Here is an 11,427-nt window from a genome sequence, read left to right as displayed (position 1 = left end):
ACCTTAGGAAAACTTCGCTATACTTTTAAAAAATGTTTGTAAAAGTTGCAATATTTTTAATATCTATACAAGTAGTTCTCATTCCTTTTTTGCCCCATGCAGCCCTTTCAGCATTGCTAGATCATCCTCCCTCCTTTCCAAAACTCGAAAATAAGTATATATGTACAGAGAGAGATTTATGTGAATTTTTGGCGTCTTTTATAAATTAAACAACAAAAAGTGTAGACAATGTTGATCAATACTAAAACTTGAATAAAAGTACTTTTTTATGTTCATAAACTAAAACTAAATCCTTAACAGATAAATAAAAGGCTAGTTGCATTCCCTTCCCTCTGAAACTATGAAACTCTTCCCAAGGAGTAATTGCCTTTTAGTTGAGAACCCCTAACTTTTAAATACAGTATTGTCTAAATATCGGAGCTGAATACAGTTTTAACCCGTATCATTATTAATTTGAGGAAAAGTTACCCAAAAGTTTTTATGGTTCATCAAACCTTTGGCTTTTTATTCTTCCTTTATTCCGGCTAGGTTTTTAGCCCAAAGGGTCGTTAGCGAAGAAGGACTAAAAGTCTCGAAACGGCATTTTGCGTCGAATCAGTCACTATAAACGGCTGTATCACTTTTCGGTTTCTTGCCATCAAATATTATCACCCTGTATTATATTTAAAGAAATTAAGTGATGAAGAATCTGCATGAATGTATATATGTTTCTCGCATTGTGAAAAAAAACAACGATACCTAGAGCCACAAAATTTTGAATAACGTAGTCCTCCACCCAAATATGGGTACCTGGAAGCCTAAATCTTGAATTTCGAATTTGTTTTATTATCTATTTCATATTTTTTAAACTTAAACGAACTTTTTTTTAATTAAAAAACTCAACAATTTCAAAGCGAGCAGTGGCAACACACTACGAATAAAATATTTTTATCTCCACCGCACGAAACTGTCAATCGAACCACTAAAGATATACTGTTTTTAAATATTTTTGACCCAAAGGGGCTTTAACAAGAATGCTCTCGAAACGTGTATGTATATGTAAACGAAAAAAAAAAAAAAAAAAATGCTTCTCTGAACGTAAAATAAAATAGGAAAACCTTCAGACTTTTTTTTAAACACTATAATTCTACATACGCCATACTTTATGGCAGAGACGAATTTAAAGAACAGTGCAAAATGCATTCAAGAGGAATCCCAGGTCATTCATTATTTTTTAAAAACTTTTAGTAACTAGTTAATTTACTAGTAAACATATTGTAGAGTCATTAGTGTTTTTGCGAAGCAGCAGACGTAAAAAATGTGCATTGCGCTCGCTGGAACTCGAATCTTGGACCTCTCGAATAAGTGTCGAGTATGCTTCCAATTACACCATGAAGGCATGCGGAAAGGAAGGAGAAAATACCTTATAATATGCTTTCTTTTAAGATGAAGGAGCCTTCGAAAATTCAATTGAAATAGGCCTCCTGCTTCATATTCTCCTATTGTTTAATGCATGGGGCTATAAACTATGGCCCGCTGGCTGGATCCGGCCCGCCAAAGGTTTTCTTTCAAATATTTTTATAAAACTTAAAATAAGCAAGGTAACATACACATTATTGACTTTATATAACAACCAATCTAACAAATACGTTGCTTGACACGCACATTTTTTATGAAGCATATTATAAACATTATATAACCGTTTCTAAATTTACAATTATTGAAATATAGTAACGTTCTATTAAAAAAATTTGTCATTGTACTTTTTACGAGAATAAAAGCTTCGTGTGTTACCTTTTACCACTTTCATAGTAGTAGTTTAGGTTTGATCATTGAAATTTTCAGCAGCGATTTTGTTCCAAGTCTTAATTTTTGTTCTGTATATGTTGTAATTTATTTTAATTTTTGGAGATGTTTTTTTCACCCAAAATATGAAATACCTATGAGTGAAAGTTTGTGCCTGTAAACAAAACATTGTAAAACACTGATAACCTGTTACAATGGGGAGGTAAACCCACTTAAAAGTATGTATAGTAAATCGAAGGTATCTCTGATATTTTGGCACAAGAATATTTTTACAAATACTTAAACAGGTTTAAGTAACTGAGTGCGGGTAAATAATTAATTCATAATGAATAAGTCCTGATAAGTAGGGTGGAAAAGCATACAAAACTGAAATAAAATACAGTAATAAAACACATTCATAATATAAAAATACATTCATAAGTAATACGATAAAATAAAATGAAAGTAAAATGCTAGATTAAATATATGAGAAAATTTATTGATTAATATAAAATAAATACAAAGATAAAACTATAAGTATATGCATAAAGTGAGCTACGTCGGGAAATTAGAGTCACAGAGGTGGGCCGCCCAAGGCCTTAAATCTCTGTCTTCTTGCAGAATGATATAGTTTAAAACTTGAAAATTATTCATAAATGGACATGTAGTAGCTTTTCTGAAGAAGTTATCGTTTAGCTTAAGAATGAAATCTTTGATGTAATCATCACTTAAATCTTTATGCAGAGCGTCATTGGAGACAAAATAATGTGCGTTCGTAATTAATCTTAAAAACTTGTTCTGAACAATTCTTAATTTATTGAGGTCTTTTTTCTTGACAGTAGCCCAGGCAGAGGACGCATAGCACAGTAAAGGCCAAATGGTTGTATAAATGTGGCATTTTCTCTTGAGATCAAGACTAGAAAATTTGCCTGAAAGTGGCATAAGTTGCTTCATATTTCCAAAAGATTTGTCTTTGATATTATTTATATGATCAGTTCATGTAAGTCTATTATTAATAGTAATACCTAAGTACTTGGCTTTCTTAACCATGGGAATATCAGTGTCGAAGAGTTTTAATCTGGTGTCGATAATTTGCCTGGAACATTTATTTATGCTAATGATCAGAAGCTGTGATTTCTCAGCATTAATAGCAATTCGCTATTTGACACACCATTGCTCAATGTAAGGAATAATTTCCTGAAGCTTTTGAATCGCTATATTAGGGCTCAGGGACTTTACGGCGAAAGCCGTATATCGTCAGCGTAGCATCCTAAAAAATTGTTAATACCATTATGAATATTAGGAAAGTCTGAGACGTAGGTAGAGAATTGAGTCTAAAATTGACCCTTGAGCGACGCTGGCTCTTCTTCTTTCATTAGAAATATCTTTTCCAATTGACACATAGAACTTTCTATTTTTGATGAAGGAATAGATAAGTTGCGTCATCTCTCTGGAGAAGTTGTTGCTGATCAGTTTAAAGATAAGCCCCTCATGCCAGACGCGTTCGAATGCTTTCGCCACGTCTAGCATGAGTAAGGCGACGTTCTGATTATTGTGTAGGGCTGATCTAATAAAATGAGTAAGACGCACCAGTTGCTTAGTAGTGGATAAGGTTTTTTCTAAATCCAAACTGCTCAGGAGAGAGCCTGTTAATATATTCTTTCATTCTATTGAGGATAATCCATTCAAAGATCTTTCGAAGTCCGGGCAGTAGGCTGATAGGTCGATAGCCCTCAGGTGTAGTCATATCTTTGCCAGGTTTAGGTAGTAGAATAATTTTAGCTATCTTCCATTTCATGGGGAAATAGGATTTGTCCGGACAGGCAATAATAATGCTGGTATATTTGGTGATAGTATTAATAGGTAGATGCTTTATAGTGATATTTGTGATTTCATCATATCCAGGGGCTTTTTTTATTTTTAAGCTGTTTAATAATATCAGTAACTTCCTTAGGAGTAGTGAAATCAGTTTTATATCTAGCAGAAGGGCCATTAAGGTAGTCTTTGATGCAGTATCTAATGTCGTAGGCGAAAGTTTGATGGCATGGGAAATCATGGGGTACAAATTGACTTTCTAAGTGGTCAGCTATAAGCATAGCTTTCTCTTTATCTGTAATGGCAATAGTAGAACCACATTTAATAGGTTTATTGCATACAGGAGTGTTTCTTAGTCACATGGCAAAATTCCAGAAGGCATTTCTTGGCTCGTTAAAGCTTTGAATTTTGTCATGCTATCTTTCGTTTCTATAATTTTCGATATTTTTCTTAATAATGCGGTTGATTTTATTAAGTTGACATTTAATACGTGGGTCCCAGGCGAGTTTCCACCTTTTCCTGAGTCTATTTTGGTCTTTGATTTGTTTCCTGATGTACCGGGGGAGAATCTAAGGGATTTTGATCAGCTGGGAGCTTCTGTGTTGCATGATTATATGCACTTTTGATGTAAAAGAGCCAATGCAACCCGTGGGCTAAAAAATTTGGAGACTTCTAGTTTTAATGCATAAATTTTCCTAGGGAATTTACATATTATCCTATTGGCTTTTGAAAGTCATGGAGGTAAGAAAGGAAGGAGGGGCCAACCCCACACTACAAGTGAAGCACTACTCGGAGGCTTCAGTCTCCAGATGGGGTGTTTTTTATTTACATTCAGAAGCTCCCTTGCGTTTTGATAGTATTTTGACACACGACAGTTCCATACAAATCGAAAAACGGGACACTTCCGCATAAAAGAAACATTCATTCTGTGATGGATAATAGCAATTTGTATAGTTTAATGACATTTACGAAAAAATCACATCTCGATTATTTTTCGATAACTAACAACAGCGATTTTGATTATGATTTTGTTTTATAAAATTCTAAGCTGTTGAACTACAAAAATATAGATTTTAGCAAAAATGTTATGTTTAAAGAATGAAAAATACCCTACGGTACCTTTAAAATTATATACGTCTTTCGATACCCTTGATAGAGTATTCGCTACTTTTATTTTATGTTCCAAACGCCAAAATGTTTTAAATAAAATAAATTTATTTGCCATCCACATATTATTGTAACATGTACTTTTTAAAAATTTTTAGACGAGAGGCTTTATAGCTGCTCATTTTATTTTTATATAACTGAAACATAATCACTTTGAGTTTATTTATTTGAGTTAATTAAAAAATAAAACTGCCACCAAATGCGGCGATCCGCGTCAAAATTAATAAATATACACACACAGATATTCCAATAAGTTAACTTTTCCTTGATTTGTAACCACACATTTGTGTAAAATTATGTGCAGTTTTACACAAATGCGTGGAACAGAAGACGGATACATTTGCGAACTTGGCAAATGAAGCAATATTATACACCAGGGTTTCTTAAACTGTGGGTCGCGGGGCCTGCAGCTGGGGATCGCTAAAAATTTTAGCAGTTTTGATATTTTTTAAACTTATTATAATAATTATACAATTACCAAATATTTTTACACAATGTTCCTGAAAATAGATAAAGATAAGACAATACAGACAAAGAAAAAACGAAAACGTTTCGACGCATTCTTTTTATAATATAAACGTTCATTTCACTTGCTTTGCACGTGACGCTTTCATTTTGTCTGTTACTTATTTAAAATTTTCACATTGTTCTATGTCTTAAAATTAGAAATTAAAGTTAATGACTTAAAACTGCAATAGTATATTACAGTACAAGTGAAAAAATTGACAGTTTCACTGTGTCGGATTTGCACAATACTTAAAGGATCAACCAAAATTTTTGCAAATATTCTGGGTCCTGGGGGGTCGCGAAAAAAATCTTAGTAATAAAATGGGGTCGTGACTGAAAAAAGTTTAAGAAACCCTGTTATACAGAGTACCTTCCTATGTCCACAAGCCAAAGGCTGGAGAAATAAAAACATGAAATCATAGCCATGTACTTGATAAATCACAGTCTAACTAAGGTCGGAAGTGACGGCTACTTTATTGTGGTACTTTACAGGAAAATCGGAATCCTCTCTTCTTTCATAGGGAATCCTTTCTTCAGGATTCGAAACTGGACCCTTCAGTATCACAGTAAGCTCCCCAAACAACTATCTGGCGGTAGAAATCAAATATATAAAATGCTAAAACAACATACTAAAAATAACATCTCTGCGTTAATTTTGGAAATAAAACTGCAGCAGTTGATCTGGATTCAAGACAGCAATGTTAATTAGATTCTTTTTAGTCTTCCCAGTACCGGCATGCATAGAGTTGCTTGTATCCATGATATGCAATACTACTTGCATTTTTTTAGCATTCCTTTAATCCACATTTCTATCGTTTCTGACTTGTATTCATGGTACATTAATGTTTATTACATATTTTTAGCATTTCCTTTATCTGCATGCAGAACCTTTGATTAAATATGGGTGTTTATTATATAGCATTCCTTTCATCTATTATGTGTATAGGACTGCATACATTATGTCTGTTCGTAACCATACCCTCCGCATGCGCAGATCATAGTATTTCATATTTATTACAGTTTTGCCAGTAGTTCCAATTATTTGGTTACGTAGAGTTATAAGGTATTTCTCCCCCCTTCCTTTCGTGCCTTCATGGTCAGCACGCTGAGCCGGTATTCCAGAGATCCATGGTTTGATTCTCGGCGAAGACGACTGCTCATTTTTCATCTTTCCTCTTTCAAAATACCTAATGTCTCTACAGTAGCGCCCAAACTAAAAGGGTGTTGGATGATGATTCTCCTCACCCAGGAATTGGCAATTGGGTCCCCTAAAAAAACCCCATTCGACCTTTAAAAGGGGGAGTATCTACTATTTACTAAGGTATTTCTCCCGCCTTCCTTGCGTGCCTTCGTGGTGTAGTGGTCGGCACACTGAGCCGGTATTTCAGAGGTCCGAGGTTCGATTCCCGGCGAACGCGTTGCTAATTTTTCAATCTCTCTTGCTTCCAAAAAATCCTAATCTCCCTACAGAGTTTGGCAGTATGAGTGGCATGCAAATTAATGTTTAAATATATTTTACTGCATACGTTCGGTGTGTATTCATGATCATGTTAAGTTTTATCAAAAATACATTTTCTAGTATTCTCATCATGTGGCAATAAACGGTTTGACCTGATGTCATCATGGGATACAGCATTAATCACATATTTGTTTTAGCATGTCTGCATATTTAATATGCAATGTAAACCAAATTTTTATACTTAACACAAATCACGGTTTTTCCACATTTCTACCATTTGCATATATATAATACAACATTTCCATTATTTTTATATGTGCACAATGTTAACAATACTGCGAATTCAATCGTCTGGATATGTATAACAGGTATACACGATTAATCATATTTTTTAATATTCCCAGAATCTGAATATGTTTTTAAGTCGTAGCATGCAACATATATTATATCTTTTTGTACTCTCATCTAATTACATGCAGAGTTTCGTCTGTATTCCTGGTTGCGGTGCTAAATCGCATTTCTTGTATTCCAGTATTTTCTGTTCCCGTATACACTGACTACCCATAAGTATTTGGACACCTATGCAAATGACGATATCTGCGATCCTAAGGTATTTCACGGACTCCGCCGGTATATATCGTGTAGGAAACAGCATCGGCTTTAGTCGCATGCAAGATGCCTCGCAGTTCGGAGCTCTCTGATTTCGAGAAAGGTATAATTATCGGGTATCACAAATGTGGCCGATCCTTAAGGGACATATCTAGCGATCTGAACTACCCAAAATCGACAGTGGCCTATGTGATTAAGAAGTGGAAGGTGAGCGGTGATTGTCGGAATGTGCCCCGAGTCGGTAGACCAACGAAACTGGGAGATAGAGATCGACGAGTGCTGTCCATAGAAATTCGGCAGAACCGCAATTCGGAAGAACCGATAGCCCTCATCCGCGAGGAGTTTCAACAGCCATCTGGCAGTATTATTTCAATGAATACCATCCGTAAGGAAGCACATCTGCTTGGTTTTCATGGTTGTGCTGCTGCCCATAAGCCTTTGAGCCCATAAGTCCAACCGCGCTGCTCGGTTAATGTGGTGCAAAGCGCATCGAAATTGGACCGTAGATCAGTGGAAATGGGTTCTTTGGAGTGACGAATCAAGGTTCACCCTTTACCGTTCGGATGGAAGAGTCTGGGTCTGGCGTCTACCTGGAGAACGTCTCCTGCCAGAATGCATTGTGCCAACAGTCAAGTTCGGCGGAGGTGGAATTATGGTCGGGGGGTGTTTCTCCTGGTATGGGCTGGGAGCCTTGGTCCCCATTCATGGAAAGCTCAACTCCGATGCCTACTACACTATTTTGGATGACAATGTGCTTCCTACGTTGTGGCAGTTTTACGGGTTGGACCCCTGTTACTTTCAGGACGACAATGCCAGTTGTCATGTTTCGACGTTAACCAAGGCTTGGTATGGAGCCAATGGCGTTCATCGAATGGACTGGCCTGCCCACAGTCCAGACCTGAACCCTATCGAGAACCTCTGGGGGGAGTTGCATCGCCGAATTCAGGGGTGCACTACCCGTGCAAAATCGGTGAAGAAACTTCTATGTCTTCTCCAAGCCGAGTGGAAGAAAATACCACTAGCTGCCATACAAAGACTTGTGGAAAGTATGTCCCGGAGGCTCCACGCTGTAATTACCTCTCGTGGAGGTTCTACCAACTGTTGATTTTGAATAAAGTTAGTTTTTCTTTTCTATCACAGGTGTTCAAATACTTATTGGTAGTCAATGTAAATGACATGTAGCGTTTGAGCTGTATTCAGGGTAAATCGTATTTCTTGTATTCGTATTTAATTATATGCACAGCGTAATCTATATTCGTGGTTGAAGTGTTAAATCGCATTTCCTGTTAGTCCAAACGGGCAGTTACTCAGAAGTGCTATATCTCAAAATAGCATTTTGTGGCATTTCACTTTAAACAGTGAATCACTTTTTAATGAAATGAAATTTCACTATGAAAAAACAATGGCACCTAGAGCCAAATTTCGAATAACGTAGTCCTCCACCCAAACATAGGCAGCTGGAAGACCGAATTTGTTACATTATCTATTTCATATTTTGTAAAACTTTAATGAATTTCTTATTAACAAACTCAAGATTTCAAAGCGAGCATGGTAACAATGGAAAAAAACATTTTTATCACCAGCGCGCAAAACTCTATTGGAAGTTCTAAAGATATGCTGTTTTAAATATTTTGTGGTATTGCTGTTGAAATGAATTTTATGTGCGAAGAACATGATATTTAATAATTAAGGGTAGGGCTTAATTTCTAAAAGTAGAAGTGCCTGAGCCCTATGGAAGACCGTCTGGAAAGAGTAAATAAATAAATAAAATCATTAATAATTTAAAAATTAAATAGTTAGATTACCAAATCAATTAATAATTATTAAATTGGTATTAATAATTAATATTTATTGATTAATTGACAATTACTATTTAATTAATTCAAATAAATTAAAATAATTAAATAATTATATATATAATATATTAAAATAACTAAAGTTAAATCAAATGTAAAGAAAAAATTTAATAAGCAATTTTTAACAAAATTTTATTGCAAGATCAAAATTTCAACTGAAATTAATTTATTCCAAAAACTAAGAAGTACCAGAGCTAGGCTCAGATGTAATTTAAGCTCTGAAGAAAGGTACCACACAAAACATTAAGGAAAATCTCTTTGAGCATAATATAAAATCTGGAAGCTTTGTTTATTATTATTATTATTATTGTTCCAGCAATCTGAATATATTTTCCTGTTTTCTCCTCTGGTGACATGTAAAGTTTAAGCTATATTCATGGTTGCATTGTCAAATGATATTTCTTGACTATCCCCATCATTTAATGCCTTATTAAGAGACTAGGGCATGTTAAAACTTTATGGAGCACCAGATTGGGCAATATGTAACTTAAATAATTTCTTTACGTAGTTATCATACACATATTACAGGACAATGCAGACATCTCCTGCTAAGATTACCAAAATCGGGATGCTTACAGAGTTAAATCTGTATTTATAACATTTAGGACAGTTATACAGTATTTTCCGATTATGTGAACATGCCTAGTAATTTGTTTCCATACACGTGTATTTATAATATGCAGTTACTTATTCATCTACACTGATCATGTTATGGAATGATTAGTGTTTAACAGCTGCATCACCTGTATTTAAGTGTCTGATAATAAATTAGGATGTGTGATCTCGTACATAATTTGTGACTGATCTGTATTCACAATATGCATAACTACTAATATTTTCGCCATTACCTCATTTGGAGCAGTGATTTTTATTATACAGGGAAGACAAATTTGCAAAACTTTCACAGCGTAATTAAAACTACAAACTTTTCTACGAACAATTTGATAGTGACAATTTATACTTACATTCCAGGTGGAAGGAATTCATCACCAGCGAAACAGTTAACGTGTAACTAAATATAAATTGTACTGCAGTAAAACCCCGACTATCCGGCATTCAACTAACCTCAAAGTTCAAGTAATGGCAATACTTTAGAAAAATTTAATAAGCGAGAGATTTGTAATGCCATTATAGTGCTCTTAATACTATTAAACACATTTGTCACCAAACAATGTGATTTAGCACCAGTAATGGATAAGAATGGCCATTAAACTACGAAGTTCGTTTTGGTTTAATGTAAATTCGATTAATTGTCGATAAGTTGTTTTAATTTTTGTAAAAAAGGGAACAAGTTGTCTAAAAAAAAAAAAACACAACACAACACGCCACTTTGAAATCAGATGAACAATGATGATGTAACACCAGATATTGTAATAAATTTTTATATGCTATATCTAATTTGTATATATTTATTATTCAACTAAATAAAGAACGATACGTTCTTTTGAACTTCTGGCAAAATGACTGGCAACATCGCTGCACATGCAGCTTTTACTGTATACAATTTTTAACTGAAATTTGCATTTGCAAACCAATAAATTTTGAACATGTGTTCAATATTAATATTCTAGATCAGAGTTACCAATTATCTGGATGGTGTTTTCATGTAGACCATTTTTGAAAAAAAGTATCACCCGAAATCGTTAATTATTTGTCATTATCAGGCATTGCACAAAACAGGAAGCGACATTACCGTAGCTTCTGGAATACCTTTTCCTTGTATTCAACAAGTCTAACTAAAAATAAATAATAAATAAAATAAAACGAACATTAATTATACCTTTTAGTTTAGTTTTTGGAATAGGATTATTTTAGATTTTTAAGTACATTTTAAACTTATCCTTTAATCTAACAATTACAATAAAAATCAAATAAATAGGAAAATGTCCAAAGTTCGCAGAAAAGTTTGATAACTGCTAAATTTACAATGCTATGACATCACTGTTGTACTTATATACACCACCTGATTATTATCTGTGCATTCTGTTTTGAAATACGGGCCCACCAGCGGCCGAGCGGTAAAGTTGCTGAACACTGGTAGTTCGGTTCGAGGCTCGAATACAGCGAACGGGCTGGCTGCATGGGTATTTTCGTGGTTTTCTCCATGTGTAACGTGTATACGAGCCAGTTTCCCTTAGAAAGTCCTCCACAGAGGCATCCCTCCCCTTAGGCAGATAGCCCTAGTGTGCTTTGCCATAATTAAATACACCACACACCTGTTTTGAAATACCCATGCTGTTCCGTATCGCA

Source organism: Stegodyphus dumicola, chromosome 6 (assembly GCF_044657685.1).
Source record: "Stegodyphus dumicola isolate Sdum_Otavi_A_Nest chromosome 6, ASM4465768v1".
Lineage (NCBI taxonomy): Eukaryota > Metazoa > Arthropoda > Arachnida > Araneae > Eresidae > Stegodyphus > Stegodyphus dumicola.
This window is presented reverse-complemented; position numbering follows the sequence as displayed.